Source organism: Zingiber officinale, chromosome 4A (assembly GCF_018446385.1).
Source record: "Zingiber officinale cultivar Zhangliang chromosome 4A, Zo_v1.1, whole genome shotgun sequence".
Classification (NCBI taxonomy): domain Eukaryota; kingdom Viridiplantae; phylum Streptophyta; class Magnoliopsida; order Zingiberales; family Zingiberaceae; genus Zingiber; species Zingiber officinale.
This window is the reverse complement of record NC_055992.1, coordinates 53,260,087-53,284,348: the sequence shown is the minus strand read 5'-3', so window position 1 is coordinate 53,284,348 and position 24,262 is coordinate 53,260,087. Positions and strand designations below refer to the sequence as shown.

The following is a 24,262-nucleotide window of genomic DNA, read 5'->3' as shown; positions in this document are numbered from 1 at the left end:
AGGGGAAATGAGAATATTCAAGAGGGTAGGATAGATTTTATGATTCAATCCTTGTATCTTTATGGGTTAAGAAGCTATGAACTTCTATGTTGATATCCGAGGGAAGCATAGTGATAGGTGCAATCCTATGTAAGGACAACATAGGTTCATATCTAATTGATTACATTTAGGTACATTTTTCAGTCCTAAGCCGGTGATCTATTGCAAGAGAGAACCGACAACCTTCTACAATTATTAGACAATTGAAAAATAAGAATTGGTAAACCATATACATTCAAGAGATCTTACAAAGAAACCAAAACTACTAGAACCTCCCTTTATCATAACTCAAACCCCCAAATTCTTGTTTGTTATTCTTTCATTTTAGATTTGTTTTTCATCCCTAGCATTTGAAACCAATTGATTAGTTGTTTAGCTAATTCGCTTTGAGATATTTCTAGTGCTTATTCCAGTCCCTGTGGATACGATAATCTTTTATATTACTTGCGACATTTTCGTACACTTGCGGAACATAACAAGTTTTTGGCGCCATTGCCGGGGACTGCGCTATAACATTGGAGATTATCAAATGAGTTAGACTAAACATAACTTTTCTTTCATTCTTTTGATTTGCATAGTTATAACTAATTGTTAGAATTCTGTTTTCATAAGTTTTTCCTTTCTTGAATAACATTCTTGACAATTCTTTTTGTTGCAATTTTAATTCTAATTCTAACTTTGTATTCTTGATTTCTAGCACTCTAATCTAACTTTTCTCTGTTGTCTCTTTTGATCTAGTTTCTTTCTTCTTTTCTTTTGTAAATATATCTTGCAATGTTTAGCATATGAATTATTCTAGATATTTTTCTTTTTTCTTTTATCTTTTCTTTCTTGTTTTCATTATGCACTTTCTTTCTTGCAATTTAAATTCTACATTTGCTTTCTTGCTTTTCATATTGCATTTTATTTCTTGTCTTTGATTCTTGATAATTTTATTTTTCTTCTTGAATATCCATGAGCACTAACATGTTAAGCAGGCCCATGAGAAATTTTTCTACACCCTTTTCTGCAAGATTTTTATCTCCCATTGTGCAACCTCAAATTGAAGCAGAAAGTTTCCAACTAGACCCAGAGATAATTTTCATGATACAAGGTCACAAATTTAGAGGAGAAGTATCAGAAAGTCCTTATCTACATCTTGAAACATTTTTAGAGATTTGTTATTTGGTGAAATGTGAAGGAGTATCAGTAGATGCTGTCGATTGATGGCATTTCCTTTCAGTATCAAGGATAAAGCAAGGACTTGGCTATATTCTCTCTGTCCTCAAAGCATCACAAATTGGGAACAATTGGAGAAGCAATTTCTGAATCATTTTTTCCCGCTAAGTAGAATAGTGTATATGAGGAATTGCATAACAAATTTTGCTCAGGCATATGGAGAATCATTATTTGAAGCATGGGATAGATTCAAGAGTCTTCAAAGACAGTGCCCTCATCATGGTTTTGAAAAATGGTTGATTTTGCACATATTCTATTGGGGAATTTCTTTCTTAGACAAGAGTTTATTAGATTCATCAGCTGGAGGTTCTTTTATGGACAAAAGTGTAGATGAAGCTTATTCATTAATTGATCAAGTGACATTGAACCTCCATGAATGGTCAAACAAAAGTTGGATGGAATTTTCCTCAGATATTCAAGAAGTACAAGCCATAAATGTAAGAGAGCCTGTCAAACAAAATGGAATTCAACCACCTAAAAATGTTGAAATTCACAAGTCACAGAGTGAGGAGTTCAAACATTTGGGGGCAAAGCTTGATAGTATTGTTTCAAAATGATTTAATGAAGATCCCCCTCCTACACAGTCAAGATCCAATGAAAAGTGTGATGATGTTGGGTTGAGAAGTGGCAAAAATCATGAAGAACTTCTGAAAAATGACATGTTTAGAATTGAGGAGAAGAATAATAAAAGATCACAAGAACTCAGTTCCATTTCTCTATGAAGTTCCCAAAGACCACAAGTACCTTTCCCTCAATGATTAATCACACCAACATTAGATAAGCAAGTTGGACATCCTCCAAAAGCTCAAAGGGAATTTGGGAAAAAGGAAGTTCAGTCTTTTCCAGGACCTTCACTAAGGGTTCCTTTTCCACAAAGGTTAGTAGGGGTAAATGAAAATAAAGACTTCGGCAAATCCTGTGACACTAATATGGTTGAGTGCAGATTTTTGTATGTATATGAAGATGAGGATTTTTCAGATGAGGATTTTATTGATAATGCAGTGGTAAATAAGTTTTCAGATCTACCTCAAAATTTTATAGAGTGTTATAGTGACATTGAATTTTCAGATGATGAATGTGATGTGGTAGATCAACTTAAAACTGCAAGTGAAGTTATTGATCCTCTTGTTATTATTTCTCCTATTGAGGACATATTTGTTGGTTTATTTTTTGATGTATGTGTTGATGATGATGATATGGAAGAATGTGTTGGGAGCTGTGTTGTGGAAGTAGCATCTGAAGGATCACCACCTTTGTCAACACAAGCCTTAGAGGTTTTAAGAATTGATCATGTTGTGGAACAATGTGTAGGGACTTATGCAGAGCTAGCAGAATCTCGAGAATCACCATCATTGATATCATCAACACCTGAGTTAGAGCCAGAACCATCATTTGATTCAGAGGAAGTCACATCTACGTGTTTAGAAATTTTAGATTTCACATGGGCTAATAATTGGAAGCTCAATCTGAACCATCTTCGACCACCTAAAAAAATTTCCAAGAAGATGAAGATGGAGGAAGTTATACTTTACTTTGTAGCTCCTTTGATGAAAGCTCTCTCCATAATAAGAGCCCTTGGTAGGAGGGTTCTAAAATATCTTACCCCTCCAAGAGCAAGACTTCGATGAATCTAATGAGGTGGTCGAGCTAATGACCTTAAACAAGCGCTTCTTGGGAGGCAACACAAGTTCATTTTCCTTATTTTCTTTTATGTCTTTAGTTCTTTCTTTATAATAAACATTGTTGGAACCCCAAGGTTGGTTTTGGTGTGATCAACAAGTTAAGTTAGGTTCTGTTATTTTCTAACCTTGTGTCTAAGTGTGCAGGAGCTTAGGAGCACAGGTATTCGAGCGGAAGACGCAGCTAGCGAGAAGGACGACACGCGGTGCGTCCGAGGGACGAGGCGCTGCGGAAGAGTACACCGGCGGACAAGAAGGAAGTGCGCGCGATGGTTCCGAGGTACGAAAGCCGGAGCGGAAGATTGCTCGGGGAGCAACAGACGCAGCTAGCGCGAAGGTCGGCACGGGGTGCGATCGAGGGACGAAGTCTGCGGATGAGTACGTTGGTGGACGAGAAGGGACACGCGGCAATTCCGAGGGACGAGAAGCCGGAGGGAAGCACGCTCGAGAAGACCGGAAGATGGGTTCGGGTGAGCCCTATTCCGGATGTCAGAAATCACCCAATCAAGCGGATCCGGAGCAGAAGACTACGACCGAGACGGGGACTTAACGGAGAAGTGGTCCCGGACAAAAAGTCAACTGCAGTTGACTTTTTGCTCCGGGCGCCCGGAGTTGTCCGGGGCGCCCGGAATGCTTCCGGGCGCCCGGACCCTGATTTTGACCAAGATCGCGATTTACGTGATCTGAACGTTGGGGGATAAAACTTTATCCCCCCAGGGCGCCCGGAACCCTTCCAGGCGCCCCGACCAAGGCTATAAACATAGCCTTGGTCCAGAAGCTCTTCATCAGTTCAGAAATTGTAAACAACACTTCTGTGCTTCCACTGTTTAGATTAGCTTCTGTCTTTCTGTGCTTACACTGCTGTAAACGAGGCTTCTCCGCCTGAAGGAGCTCTTAGTGCGATATTCATCCTTGGATTAACAACCTCCCCGGTTGTAACCAAGTCAAATTCGGTGCCTCGTTTTTATGCTTTATTTTCTGCTTAAGCTATTTTTTATGTGTTAGCTTAATCGTACGAGAAAGGGTTGTGTTTGATTTTTCAGGGCTATTCAACCCCCCCTTCTACCCGGCCGCATCGGTCCTATAAGTGGTATCAGAGCTGAGGCGCTTCAGGAGGACTAACCGCCGAACGAAGCAATAAGATGGCCGGATCCAACATCCACGCACCAAAATTCGAAGGGGACTTCGCTAGCTGGAAAAATCGAATGGAGGTATTTCTTGAAACAGATTATGATTTATTACTAACAATGGAATTTGGCTATGAAGCACCAGAGGGCAAAGCAAGAAATCAATGGTCAAAGAAGGAGCAGGCTGACCACGTGGCAAACAAGAAAGCAGAATTCCATCTGCTAAGTGTACTTCCAACACAAGAAGTCAATCGAGTCGGTACCTACAACTCGGCAAAGGAGCTTTGGGAGAAATTCCTTGAGTTACACGAAGGAACATCCGAAGCCAAACTTGCAAGACGGGATTTACTTCGTAACCAGCTTACAAACCTCCGATTTGAAGAAGGTGAAACAATTGCACATCTACACTCGAGGATTCAGGAACTCATCACTCGACTTACGAATCTCAGAGAAGAGGTAAGTAACCGAGATTCGCTAAGGTATGCCCTAAATTCCTTTCCTAGAAACTCAAAATGGGCATCACTAGTAGATGCCTTTTACATTTCAAAAGATCTAGAAAAAATTTCATTAGACGAATTCTTTTCATCTTTTGAAGTGCATGAGTTAAGATGTGCAGGTCCGAAGGAGCCCAAGAATAATGTCGCTCTTAAAGCTTCGAAAGACGAACCTGAGTCAGAATCTTCTCTCGACGACGAGGACATGGTAATGATGGTAAGACGATTTAAAAATATTTGTAAATCTAGGAAATCTAACCATCCGCAGGGAAGAAAGAAAAGAACCATCCGCTGCTACCATTGCGATGAAGAAGGGCACGTCAAAGACAATTGCCCTAAACTGAAGAACAAAGGGAAGGACAAGGGTAAGAAGCCTATCCAAAAGCGCAAGGCCCTAAAAGCGACGTGGGACGATACGTCGTCGGAATCGGAAGTCGAGGAGTTCTCCGGGCTCGCGTTAATGGCGAGTCATCAAGACGACGACTGCGAGTCAAGCTCTTCCGAAATGAGCATCGAAAGCATCGATGAAGGGGGAGCCACGTCCGAAGAGAGCAGCAGTTCAGGGGGAGAAACCGACAACGAGATCGACAAGGTAAGTGAGGTACGATCTCTTCCTCCTGATAAAATGTTTAAATTCATTAAAATTTTAACAAAAGATTGCTGCAAATTAGAAAATGAAAATAAAGATTTAAAAGCAATATTAGCTACATCTTGTCCGTTAGAAATGCTAGATAAATCAAATTTAGAAAATGAAAAATTAAAATTAGAAATTCAAAATTTAAAAATTCAAGTAGAAAACTTGAAAAACTCTGCTTGCTCATCTAAAACCAATTTTAGAAGGTTCAATAATTTGAATTGGTATTATAGATATCACCAGGGACAAATTAAAAATATCTCTAGAAAATATGTCCCTAAAAAATTTTTAGTTAACCCAGTAGGTTGGAACCTTTATTGGGTTCCTAAATCTTGCTTAGTGTAAATTTTAAATCAAAGTTAGCGCTTTAAGTGAGAAAATTAAACAAAAATTTCTTTATGGGCTTTGACTAGAAAGTGGTTGTTGCTCCAATAACCAAGAAGGCCTAGTGCCTCGCCACTGTCTGGAAGCCAAATATTGAAATAAATGTTTAATTAATAAAACATTAATCCTAGAATTATTTAATGCTTTAAAAAGTTATTCAAACATGTTTCAAAATTTTGACATAAATTTTTTTAAATAATTAATTGTTTTTAAAATTCTATTTTCAAAAATAATTTTTACTTAGAGTGTTTAGAAAAATTTTCAAAAATTTATTTTTCCTAAGTTAAAATTTTACTTAGAGTTTTTTTTACTTTTATTGATTCAAAAATATTTTTCAAAATATTTAATTAAGTTTTATTGATTGCAAAATTCTTTTTTTAACTTAGAATCTTTTGACTTAGAATTTTTTTTAGGTAGCTTTTCAAAATTTTCTAAGTCTTTAACCCTTAGATGTTTTTTTGGAACCCCATTTTTTTGTGATCAAAGGGGGAGAAGGATAAGTATTAGTCTAGGGGGAGGTAGCCTAAAACTATTTTTTTCTATCTTTGTGCACTAAATTGTAAATTTAGTTAGTTTATTTTTTTTGTCTAGTTAACCCTAGCTTAACTTGGGTTGATAACACCAAAAAGGGGGAGATTGTTGGAACCCCAAGGTTGGTTTTGGTGTGATCAACAAGTTAAGTTAGGTTCTGTTGTTTTCTAACCTTGTGTCTAAGTGTGCAGGAGCTTAGGAGCACAGGTATTCGAGCGGAAGACGCAGCTAGCGAGAAGGACGGCATGCGGTGCGTCCGAGGGACGAGGCACACCAAAAAGGGGGAGATTGTTGGAACCCCAAGGTTGGTTTTGGTGTGATCAACAAGTTAAGTTAGGTTCTGTTGTTTTCTAACCTTGTGTCTAAGTGTGCAGGAGCTTAGGAGCACAGGTATTCGAGCGGAAGACGCAGCTAGAAGGCACGTGATGCGTCCGAGGGACGAGGCACTGCGGCACCGTGGGACGAGAAGGAAGTGCGCGATGGTTCCGAGGTACGAAGCCGGAGCGGAAGATTGCTCGGGAGCAAGAGACGCTAGCACGAAGGTCGACAAGGGTGCGATCGAGGGACAAGTCTCGGATGAGTACGTGGACGAGAAGGACACGCGCGGCAATCCGAGGAGAAGCCGGAAGGAAGCACGCTCGAGAAGACCGGAAGATGGGTTCGGTGAGCCCTATTCCGGATGTCAGAAATCACCCAATCAAGCGGATCCGGAGCAGAAGACTCGGACCGAGACGGGGACTTAACGGAGAAGTGGTCCCGGACAAAAAGTCAACCACAGTTGACTTTTTGCTCCGGGCGCCCGGACCCTGATTTTGACCAAGATCGCGATTTACGTGATCTGAACGTTGGGGGATAAAACTTTATCCCCCCCAGGGCGCCCGGAACCCTTCCAGGCGCCCCGACCAAGGCTATAAATATAGCCTTGGTCCAGAAGCTCTTCATCAGTTCAGAAATTGTAAACAACACTTGTGTGCTTCCACTGTTTAGATTAGCTTCTGTCTTTCTGTGCTTACACTGCTGTAAACGAGGCTTCTCCGCCTGAAGGAGCTCTTAGTGCGATCTTCATCCTTGGATTAACAACCTCCCCGGTTGTAACCAAGTCAAATTCGGTGCCTCGTTTTTATGCTTTATTTTCTGCTTAATCTATTTTTTATGTGTTAGCTTAATCGTACGAGAAAGGGTTGTGTTTGATTTTTCAGGGCTATTCAACCCCCCCTTCTACCCGGCCGCATCGGTCCTACAGTTTCCTCTACTTAATTTTTCTTGTCTATCTTATTTTTTATAGAATTCAAAGTTGTGGAGGAATGTGAGCATTGAATAGAGGAGTATTTTTAAAACATGAATGTCAACCATTTGGAGCTCATCACTTGGTAACTTCTCTAAATTTCATAAATCTTCTCCATGTTGTTTTTAGTTTTCATTGGGACAATGAAAAGTTTATGTCTGGGGGGATGCATTAGATTTAGTTTAGTTTTTGCATAATAATTTTTTTTTTTTTGCTAGTTGCATCATTCATCATATCATGATTGTTTGTTCCTTAATGCAAAATACTGGCACATTTATTATCTAGATTCATGATGTTATAAATGATGCTAGTAGTAAGCTTTATGTACTTCTTTTCTCTATCTTGGGTAGCATGAAATAAACTAAGAATCATATGGAGATGAGCTTTAGTCTTGGCTTGACCTTAAGAATCTTATTTTCACTACACTTTGACTTGATACTTGAATGGTTGATATCATTGAAATAGTCATGATTCCTCTTGTTTGCTTAGTACTTGGTTTCCATGGTGATTTTTCAAACTTCATTTTGGTTACTGGATGAGGCTCAACTCATTCAAGCTCATTTGGAAAAATCAAAATATCCCAACATTTGTGCTAAAAGTACACTTGTGACATAAGATTTGCACAATGCAAATGTTTATGAAAAAAATTGAAAAAAAAGTGAATATGGGATCTAAAAAATAGTTGTCGTGAGTGGAATCTAGCAAGTCACCCCTTTGAGACCGAGTTAGGTTACTGGGGAAATGACTGCTTAGTTTCTCTTGAGATTGAGCACACCTTTGAGACCTTGGGTTGATTGAGAAATATGAACCAAGTGAGTGGCAAGTAAGTGCCTATCACTGGTTACTTGTCTCTCACCGGAAATATTAGGAATTCAAATTTGATGACGACTTGACTAGGACATAGATTGAAACTTGAAGGGTTTTTGAGTTACTTTTATACTGTGCACAGGATGCTTAAGCTTGAGCCATACTTGATTTGTTTCCATGATTATGCTTGTTATTGGAACTCTTTGATAGAGTTAGGAAAGTACATTAGGGTTTATGAATGCGTTGTAGAACATATGAATTTAGATTGCAGCATTTTGCTTGAGGACAAGCAAAGGTTTAAGTCTGGGGGTGTGATGTGCGTAGATTTTATATACTTTTATGCATGTTTTGATGCACATTTACATACTTTGAGCATGCTTAATCTATGCATTTTTATACTTCCAGTCTTCCTTTTAGCATATTTACTCTTTTTGTTCGGAGATCTGCTTTTGTACATTTTCTGTACACAGGAGTCAAATTCGGTGAAGATTCTGCATTCTTGGATAAAACTTATGAGCTAAGCAAGCGAGAAAGCACCTGGCCGTGCACCAGACACGACCCTGCATTGGTAGGGAGCTCTGGCCGTGTGGAGTTCAGAGGCCGTGTGACAGGAACAGCAAAGGAAGAAGTCCAAGCCGTGTGAACCTCACACGGCCGTGTTAAGTTTTGAAGCAAATCAGAGTTCAATCCTTACATGGCCGTGTGGATCTAAATGGTCATGTAAGGTTTCCAGAGAATAAGAAGGCCCTGGCCGTGTCCACCATACGGCCTTGCAGGGTTCCCAGAGCTTAAAAGTGTTTTGGCCGTGTGCACCACACGGCCGTGCCATGTTTCCAGAAGCTGGGGTACCGACACGGCCGTGCTTGGAGGTCTTGAAGAGAGTTGTCCACGGCCGTGTACCACACATGGCCGTGTATAGTTGGCAGAGAAGGGAAAGGCTCTGGCCGTGTGAACCTCACACGGCCATGCCTCTGGGCCGTGTGGCCCCCAAAAGCTTTCCTCTATTTAAGGCCTCCTTGGAGATTTGGAAGGGGATCTTCTCCCCTTTGGGAGAAAGCAATTTGGTGCATTCCTCCCATTCTTGGGAGGATTTTTGGGCAATCTAAAGGGAGATCTTGGCGAATTCAACTCCGGAAGCGAGGATTGGATCCGAAGATGGAGCTATATTGTAGATAAGTTTTCTTTCTTTCCTCTTCTTGGATTGGGATTGAAGAATGCTTGTAATCTTCTTATCTTTGGTCTTCTTTGTTCATTTTATGGAGTAGATCTTGTTGTTCTATGATGGAGGGAGTATTTGTGAGATAAATTGATGTAAACTCTTGTGGATTTGCCATTTCTTGGTTTCTATGATGTTGCCTAGTTTGTATCGATTGGATCTTGAATGATTAATTGTGATTAGGGCTTAATTCTCATTCTTGATTGATCGTTTGGATATCTTATAGACTTTGTAGGGATAAACCCTCACTTGATTTTTTGAGGGATCCACGTGACAGGTGCAAGCCAGTGTAAGGATGTTTGGGGGATAATCTTGAAGGGGAAATGAGAATATTCAAGAGGGTAGGATAGATTTTATGATTCAATCCTTGTATCTTTATAGGTTAAGAAGCTATGAACTTCTATGTTGATATCCGAGGGAAGCATGGTAATAGGTACAATCCTGTGTAAGGACAACATAGGTTCATATCTAATTGATTACATTTAGGTATATTTTTCAGTCCTAAGCTGGTGATCTATTGCAAGAGAGAACCGGCAACCTTCTACAATTATTAGACAATTGAGAAATAAGAATTGGTAAACCATATACATTCAAGAGATCTTACAAAGAAACCAAAACTCCTAGAACCTCCCTTTATCATAACTCAAACCCCCAAATTCTTGTTTGTTAGTCTTTCATTTTAGATTTGTTTTTCATCCTTAGCATTTTAAATCAATTGATTAGTTGTTTAGCTAATTCGTTTTGAGATATTTCTACTGCTTATTCTAGTCCCTGTGGATACGGTAATCTTTTATATTACTGGCGACATTTCCGTACACTTGCGGAACGTAACAAGGGCTAAATACCTCTTCTGCTCGACCGGCTGTTTCGGCTCGGCCTGTCTCGGCCTGTCGAACCTAGATACTCGCTCGATCTATTTCGCTCGGTCGGTCTTCACATGTCGGGCATATTGTGCCATGTTTGCTGTGGGGATAAATGCTTCGTCTGCTCGACCAGCTGTTCCAACTCGGCCTGTCTCAGCCTGTCGAACCTGTTAGTTAGAGCCCTAGAGCTAATCATTTGATGATTGTTGTATGGACTCATTGTATCATATTCTGGTATATAAATAAAGGCATTTGTTTTTGATTATTATACTTACTTGTATTGGTACCAAATAACTAAGTATAATAGCGTCCTTCAGTAGAAGGTTCTTACCTATATCAATCGATTGGTTGAATCGATAGTGAGATGATATAGGGAACACTACTCTTAATCATTCCTAGTCAAGTATTAACATTCAGGGACAATGTTAATGACATAAGACTAGCATGTAGGCCAACTCGATGACTTGATCTCACAAGTCATGGATATAGAGATATCAAATTGACACATGGGTATGCATTGGAGAATGTATACTGAATGACCCGCTATGAGAAAGTATCATGGATCGTTATATGAGTGTCATATACTTTCTCATGTGGCTATTAGTATGACTACTAGTCCTTGGACCTGAAGTCACCATGGTTCCCTACATGAGGAGTTACGTACTTTGGCTTCGTCAAACGTCACCCGTAATTGGGTGGACTATAAAGGCGATTACCGAGTATATAATAAATTATGCAGAGGGATGTGAGTGATGTATATGGGATCTATCCCTCCTATATGAAGGGAGTGACATCGTTATTCTTGATAGAGTGAGACCACGAAGTGCATAGCCATGCCCAAATGAGTCAATATGAGATATTGAGCTCATTTGATTGAGTGAGTCTACTTGGGATTCAAGATTTAGATTGATTAGAGGATGACACGGTCTATGCCTCACATTGATCAATCTAGATGTCTAGGATAGAAGAACACTTGTCATATATTGTGAGGAGTCACAATTAGTAGTCACAAGGTGATGTTGGATCTCAACATTCTTATAACTTGGGTAGTAATGATGTGTTGCTAGATACCGCTCATTACTTATTCTTCTAAATGGGTTTAGGAGCATTGCCAACGTTATAAAAACCTATAGCGTCACACACATAGGGCAATTAGATGGGGAATAGGTTCATTTGATGAACCTAAAGGATTAGGTTCATGTGATGAACCAAATTAGATTAAGAGTAATCCAAATTAGACTAATTGAGTTGGACTCAATTTGGTTCATGTGTTAAGTGAGTCTAATTTAGACTTAGACTTATTTAATTAATTTAATTCAATGAATAGAGATTCATTAAATTAAAATTGACTTGAACCAATGGTTAGATTAGATCAACCAAGGGAGACTCTATTCATTAAATTAAAATTGACTTGAACCAATAGTTAGATTAGATCAACCAAGGGAGAGAAGTGGTCAAGTTTGACTTGACTTAAGTAGGAAGATGAAGAGTCAAGTTTTGACTTGACTTTGACTTGACCAATGCCACATCATCAAGGCTTCTTCATTTAGTCATGTTTGATTTGACCAAATGCCACCTCATGGAGGAGATCAAGAGACTTGACTCTTGATATTCCATGGGGGTTACAAGCCATGAAGTGGCCGACCACTTTTAGTGTAGAATGGATTGATTTTCATTTAAGGCAATTCATTTCTTCTTCTTCGTCTCAAGGTTTCTTCTCTCCCTCTTCTCCTCCTTGCCGTGACCATTAAAGGTGCTAGCACACCTTTTGTGTGGTTTTCTCCATCTCTTGCTTGTGTGGATACACATAGAGGAGTATCTACATTGATACTCTCGAGATCCGGCGAACCTAGGACGAGCGGGATTATGCGAAGGGCTTCACATCAAGGGTAACCACTTTATCTTGTAGATCTATAGTAGATCTAGGCTTGGAAACATGTATATGAAATTTTATTTTTCGCACGGATCCAGTGGCGGGGGATTTCGGGGTTTCCGCAACGCAAAAAATGGTTTTTGCGGCCCGAAAAACCCAACAGTGGTATCAGAGCCATGTGCGAAGCGAGTATGAGTTTTAATTTGTATTTTTATGAAAATTACAGATCTGTAAATTTCTGTGAATTTATGTTTTTATAGTTTTTATGTGTATTTTCTCGTAGAAGCGAAGCACAACTGTTTAGACACTTGTATGCTTTGACTACCGAGAAGTTTTTTCCAAAATGGCAAGGTTTCGCCCCAAATCATTTTGGGACAGCGGACTTAGGAATACTCGCGATGGTTATATCGCGGGTAGGGGCACTGCTCCTGACCCCGCAAGGGGCTTCGTTCCGCGATTGCGCCCGAAAATCGCTAAACGGGACCGTCGGGAATTTTTACTCATAAAAATTGTAAAAATTGTAATAAAAATTATAGAAATTTATAGAAATTGCATAATTTATAATTATGTATTATTTTTTGATGGTCATGGCCCAAAAGACCCAATTAGATTGAAAAATTGTGTTGTAATTTATAATATGGCCTGCGTTCCATTTTGTGTTTGTGCGTGTTGTACTTGATTCGTGACCTGCGCGTCGCGCCTTCTTCTATTTTATATTTCCTGTTGTAAACTAGTTTAGACTTGAATGTAACTCGAGTTTCACTTTTGTTATGTACAAAATGGAGCGGTGGAAAGTCCACTCGAGACGGAGTTACGAGGAGGGCCCGAGCAACACAAGGTGGTCAAAGGGAGGAGCTTGAGAAGTTGTTGACCTTAGGTTGACCATTCGATCTTCTCATTGGCTTGAGAAGATCGTAGTAGGGTCATGACTAATCACAAAACATTTAATTAATTTCTTGTGTGTGTATATGTGATGCATGCTAGAATAAGTAATTAATTAGCGCCTTAACGAATAGATTAGATCAAAATCGCGTACATGATGCACCCTAACGATTAAATTAGATCTAAATCGAGTATATGATACACCTCGTCGATTAGATTAGATCTCAATCGCGTCAACTCGTATTGCCTACCATGTCGTGATACCTATCACTACCTCGATCACATGTAGTTGTTGAATCTACCAATGCAGAGCAACACATATTATCATGGTAGGGTACGGAGGGACAATCTTGGTCCCGCCTATCAACGCATGGGTGAGTAAAACTCAATTAAATTGAGTACAACTAGTTAAAACAAGTTTAACTGTAGGCATTTATCCAATAGTTGGAAGATAGGACAAAATCATGTTTATATTAACTCTTGGGCGTATTAGCCAAAGCTAACTCGAGTTTTAATATAAATGCGGATCTTGATCCTATAAACAAGAGTTGCATAGAGATGTTGTAACGCCCACCCTCCCTGCTAACCCTAAGGGACGGGGCTACGATACTCTACGTACGTACTACAGCGGAAGACTTAAAATTTATTTTTCTTAACTTAATTAAAACCGAACTACACTAACATGGATTCATAACATGATAACGAAATAAATAAAAACTTAGTATCAAGTCACTCATATTGTATTACATTTCACAAAACCAAAGCATAGTTCTTAAAGGTTTTAAAGCAGGTTCTTAATTAGTTGCCTAGCCACCGCCACACACATCTTTGTTGCCCCTCCTGCTGCTCCTTTAACTATTGCGCGCAACCTTGTAGGTCCAAGGTAGCAAGTCTTGAACCCTACGAGGCAAACATACTAGGCCCTTAGTCCTAGGGGCACTTAGGAGCCCATCCCTAACGAGGTCCTTAGTCCCCGGGGCGCTTATGGAGCCCACCCTTGGTACAAGCCACTCACATATAAAGTAAAGTACATGTCATACATATCATGTATCATAAAAGCATGCATCACTTAGGCACACATCATATCATAAAAGTATGCATCACTTAGGCATACATCATGTCATAAAAGTATGCATCACTTAGGCATACATCATATCATAAAGGTATGCATCACTTAGGCATACATCATGTCATAAAGGTATGCATCACTTAGGCATACATCATATCATAAAGGTATGCATCACTTAGGCATACATCATGTCATATCAATATGCATCACTTAGGCATAGATCATAAAAACATGCATATCTTAAGCATAAAGCATATCGTCAAGCATGCATGATTTAACCACATATCATATCATGAAAGCATGCATATTTTAAGCACTAAACATAGCATCAAGCATGCATAATTTAACCACATATCATAACATAAGCATGCATAATTTAAGCACAAAGCATATCATATCATAAAAGCATGCATATCATATCATAAGTCATAAATCACAAGCATACATATTAAGCATAAGGGTGTATCTTGTGATTATCCTATCATAGGAAACATGGTATCATATTTATCTTGGTTTTAAGCTTCCTAAACCCTTGTGGCCGAAACCCTTTAGAGCTCAATTTAGGTTAAACACAACATCCAAGCATGTGGCACCTAAATTATCATCATAACATTTTCATAGGAAGCATTATAAACATGATTAACTTAGTTTCTAAATTCCTCAAGTCCCTAATTTCATATGGCCGAAATCTTAAGGTGTGAAACAAGGTTCAATATGACATAAAAGCATGGACAACTTTAGATCATATTTATAACATTTTTACCAAGGAACAAGGTAAACACATTTGACACATTTGAATTAGTTCCTAAGTTCTTTAAGCCCTTAACATATGTCATGGCCGAAATTTAACAAGTTCTCATTAGGGCTACAAACAAGCATACAAGCATGTGAAGTTGGACTAACATTATGTATAAATTCATACAAGGCATCATCCAATAGTTATGGCCGAAACAAACCCTAGCATCATTTTAGGTCATAAAACAACATATAGTAATTGAACCTTGGCTTTCTACTTATCATATTTCATGTAGGGTAACATGAGCATATTTAATTTAAGTCCTAGGGTTTCTAGGGCATCTAAACCTTCATGACCGAGACTCACAATGGTCCATTTAGATCATGGAAAAATTATACAAGTATGTGACAAAATCAATACATTATCCTATTTACATAAGAAGTACTTTTAACACATTTGGTTTTATTTCTAAGGCCTCTAGGTCTTTTAAACCCTACTTGGCTAAAACTCACAGAATATAAACTTGCTTCAAATAGCCTAAAAGCATGAGAATTTATACAAGTTTCATAGCATGTATAAAGACAAGCATAATGAGTATACATATGAATTGTGTCTTAGGCTTTCTAGGTTTCTTTTTCTCTTTTTCTTTTATTTTTTTCTCATGGCCGAAACCTACCATTCTTTAGCTAGGTTTTTAAGTGGCCTAAAGCATGAAAAACCTAAGTAAGTTTCATGGCAAAAGTTACTAAGAAACATATATACAAATTGGTTCATGAATAAGCTAGGACCCCATGTGGTTATACATGTTATATGTCATCCACTAATTTTTCTACACCCTAACTAAGCATGAGGGCATTGAACAACTTTCATATCTAAATAGCACAGAGGTCTTGAGCATATTAAAATCTTGTTTAAGCTTTTCTAAGCTATCCATCTCATCATGGCCGAAAAACCCTAAGAAGGAGTTCATGGAATTCTAGCAATATTCAAGCATACAAATCCTTTAAGATCTTTCTATTCTATCACATGAGCATGGTTATTTAAATTTAAAAGTCTTTCTAACCCTAAACCCTTTCTTGGCCGAAACATATGAGTGGTTTTCTTTTAGTTTCAAATATCTTCTAAGGAAGAAACACTAATACATAACCCTTAATATTTCATAGGGAGAACCTTGTACTAGTTGGGTGAAACAATAAATTTCCCTAGCCTCTTAAGAATATTTTTGGCCGAAATTCTAGGGTTCAGTACTCCTCTGATCAAGCATCATATAGGTATAAAATCATGAAGAAGAACCCCTTTACATAGCATAGAAAAATCTATCATGTAGTGAAGACTAGTTTAAACACCATTAGATTTTGGAAGCTCTTCTTGGCCGAATTTTCTCAAACTTGTTTCTAGGTTTTAAAATCTTCATAAAATCTGAAAAACACATAAAAGACTTGTACCACAGGTGAGGGGAAGCTTACATCCTTTTTCGCTTGTGGATCTAAGGTATGGTGAAGAAGAAGTAGCCTCTTCTTCTAGTTCCTTTCCCTTGGTTCCTTTGCTAAGTTCTCCTTGTATCCTAGGCTTCCTTAGGGAAAAACATTGCTTTGGGGCTGAAGATGGAGGAGAGGGGACTGTGGTGTTCTCGGTGAGGGAGAGGATGAATGAGAGAAAATGAGAGAAAAATAGTTTTCTCTTTTCTTGCTCCCTTTTATGTTAAGGGGGAAGAGGTAGCAAACTTAGTTTTTGCTTTCCTTCTCCCTTAGCCCTTTTTCTCTATTTTATTTTATTTTTATTTGTTTATTTATCCTCATCATTCATGGTGAAATAAGGGGGAATGAATCCCCTTAATTAACTTCTTTTATTTTCGGCAAAATCAAAGAGGAAGAGGGAGAGGAAGGGAGGAAGGCAAGTTGCCTTTCTCTTGCTCTTTACTTGTTTCCTTTTGGCTAGGTTTTACTCTTACCTTTATCATGAGTTTCCCTCCTTTGCTATCAACATATTATTCCTATCCCAACTGGTTATTACCCATTAATTCTATGAAATGTAATATAAGAGGTTCAAGGTTCAATCCTTGACCTCTCCCTATTTTTATTTCTTTTTATTTCCTTTTTGGTTCAACTCACTTCCTATTATTTTTCTAAGGCAAAATCCCACATTCATATATTTATCTTACAAGCTTAGTGGGTATTACAGTACCCCGTACCTCATAAAAAGTTCGTCCTCGAACTTTAAAATAGCTCCGGGTACTTTTGTTTCATATCGTCCTCGCGTTCCCAGGTGACTTCTTCAAATCGTTGATTCCGCCACAAGACTTTTACTAAGGGTATTTCTTTGTTCCTTAACCTCTTGATTTCTCGGTCCAGAATCTGGATGGGTTTACTTTCGTAACTTAAGTCCTCCTGAACCTGTACCGACTGCGGCTCAATTACTTGATCTGTGCTGGGAGTACACTTCTTGAGCATCGATACATGGAACACATTGTGAATGGCTGCCATGTCTGGAGGTAGTTCCAGTCTATATGCGACTTGGCCCACTCTTTCTAAAATCCGGTACGGTCCTACATATCGGGGGCTTAACTTGCTCTTCTTTCCGAACCTCATTATCCCTTTCATGGGGGATACTTTAAGGAATACTAAGTTTCCGATGTTGAATTCTAGCGGCCTGCGCCGTTTATCGGCATAATTCTTCTGCCGACTCTGAGCAGTTTCTATTCGTTGACGGATCTTTTATATAGCTCGGGTGGTGTCATCAATAAGTTCCGTTCGGAACCCCATTTCCTTCTTTTCACCACTTTCATACCAGCATATAGGAGATCTACACTTCCTCCCATATAGAGCTTCGTAAGGTGCCATTCCAATAGTAGCTTGGTAGCCATTATTGTAGGCGAATTCTGCCAGGTATAAATATCGACACCAGCTCCCCTTGAAATCCAGGGCACAAGCTCTTAACATATCTTCCAATACTTGATTTACTCTATCAGTCTGCCCATCAGTTTATGGGTGGAAGGCTGTGCTAAACAACAACTTTGTGCCGAGGGCCTTCTGAACGCACTCCCAAAAGTGCGAGATAAAACGTCCGTCTCTATCAGAAATAATGGTCTTAGGGATACCATATAATCTGACAATTTCCTTAATATATAGTTGAGCTAGTTGTTCAATTGAATAAGTCATCTTGATCATCAAAAAGTGTGCAGACTTCGTCAGTCTGTCCACGATCACCCATATAGCATCATACCCGTTTGTCGTCTTGGGTAGACCTGAAATGAAATCCATGGAGATTTCTTCCCATTTCCATTCTGGAATTTGGACAGGTTGTAATAATCCGCCGGGTCTCTGGTGTTCAGCTTTTACCCTTTGGCACGTCAGACAAGTACTGACGTACTGAGCCACTTCTCTTTTCATACCGGACCACCAAAATTTCTTTTTCAGGTCCTGGTACATCTTAGTGGAACCCGGGTGCATTGCATAAGGCGTTGTATGGGCTTCTTCCAGTATCTTCTTTCGCAACTCTGGATCCTCTGGAATACATAATCAATCCCTGAGGTATAATATTCCATCGTCTGCGATACGGAACCTGTCATTCTTTCCTTCTGCGGTCTCTTGTTTAATTCTTTGAAGGCTCGGGTCTTTGGTTTGCTTCTCTAACATGTTCTCGAATAATGTTGGTGTTAAGGTGAGGGTAGAGAGTCGTCCGGACATGGTTTCAACTAATGGACACGAAACATGTTTCAGTTTCTCGATGGATTCCCTTATTAGTTCGCTTTCAGCATTGAATAAAAATTCTAGTATACTGACTGAAATTAGATATCTGACCTGTGACGATAGTAGAGGCGGTTGCCACGTCATCCTGAGCGAGAGAGTAGACTCTGGCATTGGTCATAGTGGGAGGGGCCTCTAATCTTCCTTGGCTGATCGAAGTCCCTTTTATGGCAGCTTGCATTTGGTGAAGCTGTGCAGGGGCACTCATGTTCTGGAAGTTCTACGAAGGTAGTGCCTGAGACTGAGTAGGGCAATTTCTCGCCAAATGACCTTCCCCTCCGCAGTTGTAGCACTTTTTGGTGCTCAAAAGACATACTCCCGAATGCATCTTCCCACATGTGGCACACTGAGGGTACTTAGTCTGTTTATTGGCCGGACCACCTTTTGTTTTATTCCACTGTTTCCTCTTTCCACTTGAGTTTCCTTTCCAGTCAGTTCTGGTACTGTGCGATTTTTGTCCTCCGGTCAGTGCTTGGTTCTTGCCCTTATTCATTGCTTCCTGATAGTGCTCGGTAATCAGGGCGCTGCTGACTAGTTCCTCTGCAGTCTGCGATCTATTAACTCCGCCGGCTACGTTCAGAGCTATCTCGGGTCGGAGCATCTTTAACATTAACTGGACCCTTTCTTTTTCGGTTCGGACCAGTTCTGGGCACAGTCGGGCTAGGCGGTTGAACCTCTTAACGGCTTCGTTAACCGACAGATCACCTTGCCGGAACTTAGTGAACTCGTCATAGTGCTTGTTGGTCACTCGCATATGGAAGAATTCCTCTAATAACTCTGTCTCAAAATCTGTCCACTGCATTTGGTTGATTTGTCTTTTCGCCTTTACTCTGTCCCACCACATCTGGGCTGTTAGAGTGTATACTAAAAGCCTAGCTTTTGGTATAAACATTTATCTAGAAATAAGAATCACATTGGTCAAATGTCTATATTTATGATAAATGTAGTTGTTCAATTAATTTATATTGTAGATAACATGGTGTGTGGTGTCACACACAGAAGATCATGTTATCAGTACCTTATAAATTATAAACAATAGCTCACGACCATAATGGAAAGGAATAAACCATTGGAAGGTCGTAGTGTAATTAGGTATTTGTTTATCTTAACTATATAATTACACTAGTACACTTAGAGTGTATTGAGTAGGACCATTAGAGGTCGTTTCTTTTATACTGACTTTATAAAGAAACAAAGACCTCAGTTATTATGGAAGTGTGTGCTCTTAATCCTAATATAATAACAAGCACATATATTTGATATTTATTTCTTTAATTTATCAATGGGTGAGATTTAGTTCGATGAATCAATAAGCCCGATAAGTTGGGAAATGATATCACTTATAGTGTGTGTTGTTGATTATAGAAGGAAACTGTGTCCTAGTGATCTAGGTTGAGAATGCCCCCAAGAGGAGCTCATAAGGATTGTCATGTTAAACCCTGCAGATGGACTTAGTCCGACATGACGATGAAGTTGAGTGGTACTACTCTTGGAGCTAGATATTAATTAAGTGAGTTGTCAGTAACTTACTTAATTAGTGGACATTTGTTATCTTAAACAGAGGGAGACTAACACACTCATAATAAGAAGGAGCCCAAAAATGTAATTTGGGATTGGTGCGGTAGTTCAATAATAGTTCTTTAGTGGAATGAATTATTATTGATGAAATTAAGTTGTGTGTTCGGGGCGAACATGGGATGCTTAATTTCATCGGGAGACCAAAACCAATTCCTCCTCTCGGTCCCTATCGTAGCCTCTAGTATATAGAGATTTATACCCACCACATACCCACCTTCTTTCCCATCCAATGGGGCCAGCCAAGCTAGCTTGGAACCCAAGCTAGGGCCGGCCAAGTCCAAGTGGATGAGCCATGTAGGTGGCCGGCCAAAGCTTGAGTCCCAAGCTTAGGTGGCCGGCCACTAGAATATTAAAAAGGATTTTTATTAAAATTATTTCTTATGTGAATATCATGATTTTAAAAGAGAGTTTAAAAAATTAAAAATTTCCTTTTATAACTTTCTACAAAAGATTAAGAGAAGAGATTAATCTCTTTCCTTATTTGTACATTAAAAGGATGGTTTTAATTTTTGGTAAAAACTTTCCTTATTTGTAAATCATCTACATGTTTAAAAGAGAGTTTAAAATTTGAAATCTTTCCTTATTTGTTGATTAAAGGAGGATTTTAAATTTTAAGAAAACTTTCAATTTTAATCATGTTCATGATTTAAAAGAGAGTTTAAAATTAAATATTCTCTTTTATAAGTTTCTACAAAAGATTAAGAAAAGATTTGATATCTTTCCTTATTTGTAGATTAAAAGAGATTTTAATTTTTAGAGATAATTTTTTTTTATCCACATGTTTAAAAGAAATATTTTAATTTATAAAATTTCCTTTTTATTAACCACCATGAAGGGAAAAATTATTTGAGAAATTTTTATAAATTTCCGAAAGCAAATTAGGAAGTTTTAATTCTTGTGTGAATTAAAATTTCCTTGATTTGTGGAATGGTGTGGCCGGCCATTGTATTTGTAAAAAGGAAATTATTTTTAATTAAATAAAATTTTCTTTTTCATGGCAAAATAATTAAGGAAGTTTTTAATTAAATTTCCTTATTTGCCAAGACCAAGGATTATAAAAGAGGGGGTAGAGAAGGCTTCATGGTGAACAACTCTATCCTATTCTTCCTCTCTTTTCCTCCTTGGTGGCCGGGCCTAGCTTCTTTCTCTTCTCTTCTTCTTGTGGCCGGCGGCAATCCCTCTTGGAGCTCTTGATGGTGGCCGGTTCTAGCTAGGAGAAGAAAGAGAGAAAGGAGGTTTTGTTTCTTGCATCCCTTGGAGCTTGGTGGTGGTGGCCGGACCTCTACTTCTCTTGGAGAATTTTGGTGGCCGAAACCTAGAAGGAAGAAGAAGGTGCTTGGTGGTTCTCATCTCGGAAGATCGTTGCCCACACAACGTCCGAGGTTAGAAGAGGAATACGGTAGAAGATCAAGAGGTCTTTCTAAAAGGTATAACTAGTAATTTTTCTTTCCGCATCATGCTAGTTATTTATGGAAATAATACCAAATACAAGAGGCTTACGATTCTAGTATTTCGAATATGTTTTTCGAAGTTGTGTTCTTTTGTTTTATTTTTCCTTGTAATTTGATTGTTCTTTTTAGTTAACCTAAAGTTATTTTAGGAAATTAAATATTAGATTTCTATAAAAGGTTTTGTCTAGTCGGTGGTGGTTGCTCCCATATCCAAGAAGGTCATGTGCCTCGCCACGTCAGTACTGGGAACCAATTATGGAAATTAATATTTAATGGAATTAATAACTTAAGGTGATTTGGGTCGAACGTGTTAAGTTCCGCAGGAGATCCAAGTCAAAACCTAAAAGAACAAATAGATTAAGTTTTGGATCAAACGTGTTAAGTTCCGCAGGCGATCCAAAATTTAATTTAAAAGAACACATGGTAGCTAGGAAAAGGTTCAGACCTTTGTACAAAATTTTTGTACAGTGGAACCTCTAGGCTTTCCGAGTAGCAACCAACATGGGCATCTCCGGTAAGACAGAACGACGCGCATTTGACCTTCTCGTGTTCAGGCCAATCCAATAATTCCATTATGTTCTCCACGGTTTTGAGCCAGGCTTGCCCATCCCATGGTTCACAGTTTCCCGAGAATGCTTCCGGCTTAAGCCTTTGCCACTGAATCAGATAGGCCTCTAGTCGGACTATCGGAGTAGGGGATGCCGGGGGCACTGGTGCAGCTGTAGGTACAACAGGTAGTGGATTCACCGGTGGGGTGACTGGGTTGCCTTGCTGACCCATCAAGGTAGTGATCAGCTGCTGTTGCTCTATGATCTGATGCTGGAGGTCTGCGACTACCTGTGTCAGATCTGGTGGAGTCACTGTTCCTCCGGTTCGGGCATTGCGTGTCCTAACCATGTTTATTTAAATACGGACAAACAGACTAGTGTAAGTGGTTATCGTTTTTAGCCAATCTAACCTATTGTTTTTGTTTCTATCTATTTGTTCTGGTATTATTCCTAACCTACCAATATGTAATCCTAATCTAAATTATAACTAAAAGCATAGAATAAAGCATCAAACATAAGCAAGTAAAACATTAAATTAAAGCATAAACAACATAAGGAAAAATAAGGAATATAATGACAACAATGTAACATAAAGAAATAAAGCATAAGCAATGTAGTAAAGAAATAAAGCATAGGCAATATAACAAAAAAAATCAAACATAAGAATATAACAAGCAAATTTAGCATAAACATTCTTACTTGGAGAGGCAGGTAGGAGGCTTGATGTGTGTGTAGTGAGCTGGCAATAAACTTTGGCTCTGATACCAACCTGTAACGCCCGCCCTCCCTGCTAACCCTAAGGGACGGGGCTACGATACTCTACGTACGTACTACAGCGGAAGACTTAAAATTTATTTTTCTTAACTTAATTAAAACCGAACTACACTAACATGGTTTCATAACATGATAACGAAATAAATAAAAACTTAGTATCAAGTCACTCATAATACATCTTTGTTGCCCCTCCTGCTGCTCCTTTAACTCATCCAGCTTTTTCCTTTATATGTGGTACAAGGAAAGTAAGCTATGAGCACTCATGGCTCAGTAAGTTCCTTTCCTACTCACTAAAGCCAACAATCAGCACATAATCAAGAATGTATCAACAAGTCATAATCTCAGCTAATCATAGCATAACATAGCATTCTATTCAAGCTTATCATGCATCATAATATAATCACAACTAGTCATGGCATATCAAACATCATCATGGCCGAAACATATACATAGTGCATTGCATAAAACATAGCTAGACATAGCATAACAAACAAGTATCATGGTATATCAAAGCATGGCCGAAACATGTATATCAAAGCATCATAACTATGGCCGAATATGTACATCAAGGCATCATCAAATCCATGGCCGAAATCTATATATATCAAGCATCAACATATCCATGGCCGAAACATGTCTATAAGGTATAGCATGAACATAACATAAACATACCTTATCATGGCATATCATAATCAAGAGCATAGCATGAAACATAGCATAATCAAAAAGTGTATGCAATATGATTTTGGAAAACATGTATCCGAAAAACATGTGTATGTCTCATGATCTTTAAAACCATTCTCTTTTATATGTATATATACTTGAAAATAATCTCAACATAAGGGGGATCCCGGCTATGTACCACTTACATATTGCGCGCAACCTTGTAGGTCCAAGGTAGCAAGTCTTGAACCCTACGAGGCAAACATACTAGGCCCTTAGTCCTAGGGGCACTTAGGAGCCCATCCCTAACGAGGTCCTTAGTCCCCGGGGCGCTTATGGAGCCCACCCTTGGTACAAGCCACTCACATATAAAGTAAAGTACATGTCATACATATCATGTATCATAAAAGCATGCATCACTTAGGCACACATCATATCATAAAAGTATGCATCACTTAGGCATACATCATGTCATAAAAGTATGCATCACTTAGGCATACATCATATCATAAAGGTATGCATCACTTAGGCATACATCATGTCATAAAGGTATGCATCACTTAGGCATACATCATATCATAAAGGTATGCATCACTTAGGCATACATCATGTCATATCAATATGCATCACTTAGGCATAGATCATAAAAACATGCATATCTTAAG

The 24,262-nt window shown here is 38.8% G+C and overlaps 1 non-coding gene across 1 annotated transcript; it reads right to left on the bottom strand.

Moving 5' to 3' along the window:
- Positions 1-1,377: 1,377 nt before the first annotated feature.
- LOC121973893 lies at positions 1,378-1,483 on the bottom strand. Its single transcript, XR_006109802.1, has one exon. It is a non-coding gene; the product is annotated as a small nucleolar RNA R71 (small nucleolar RNA).
- Between the last annotated feature and the right edge of the window lie 22,779 nt (positions 1,484-24,262).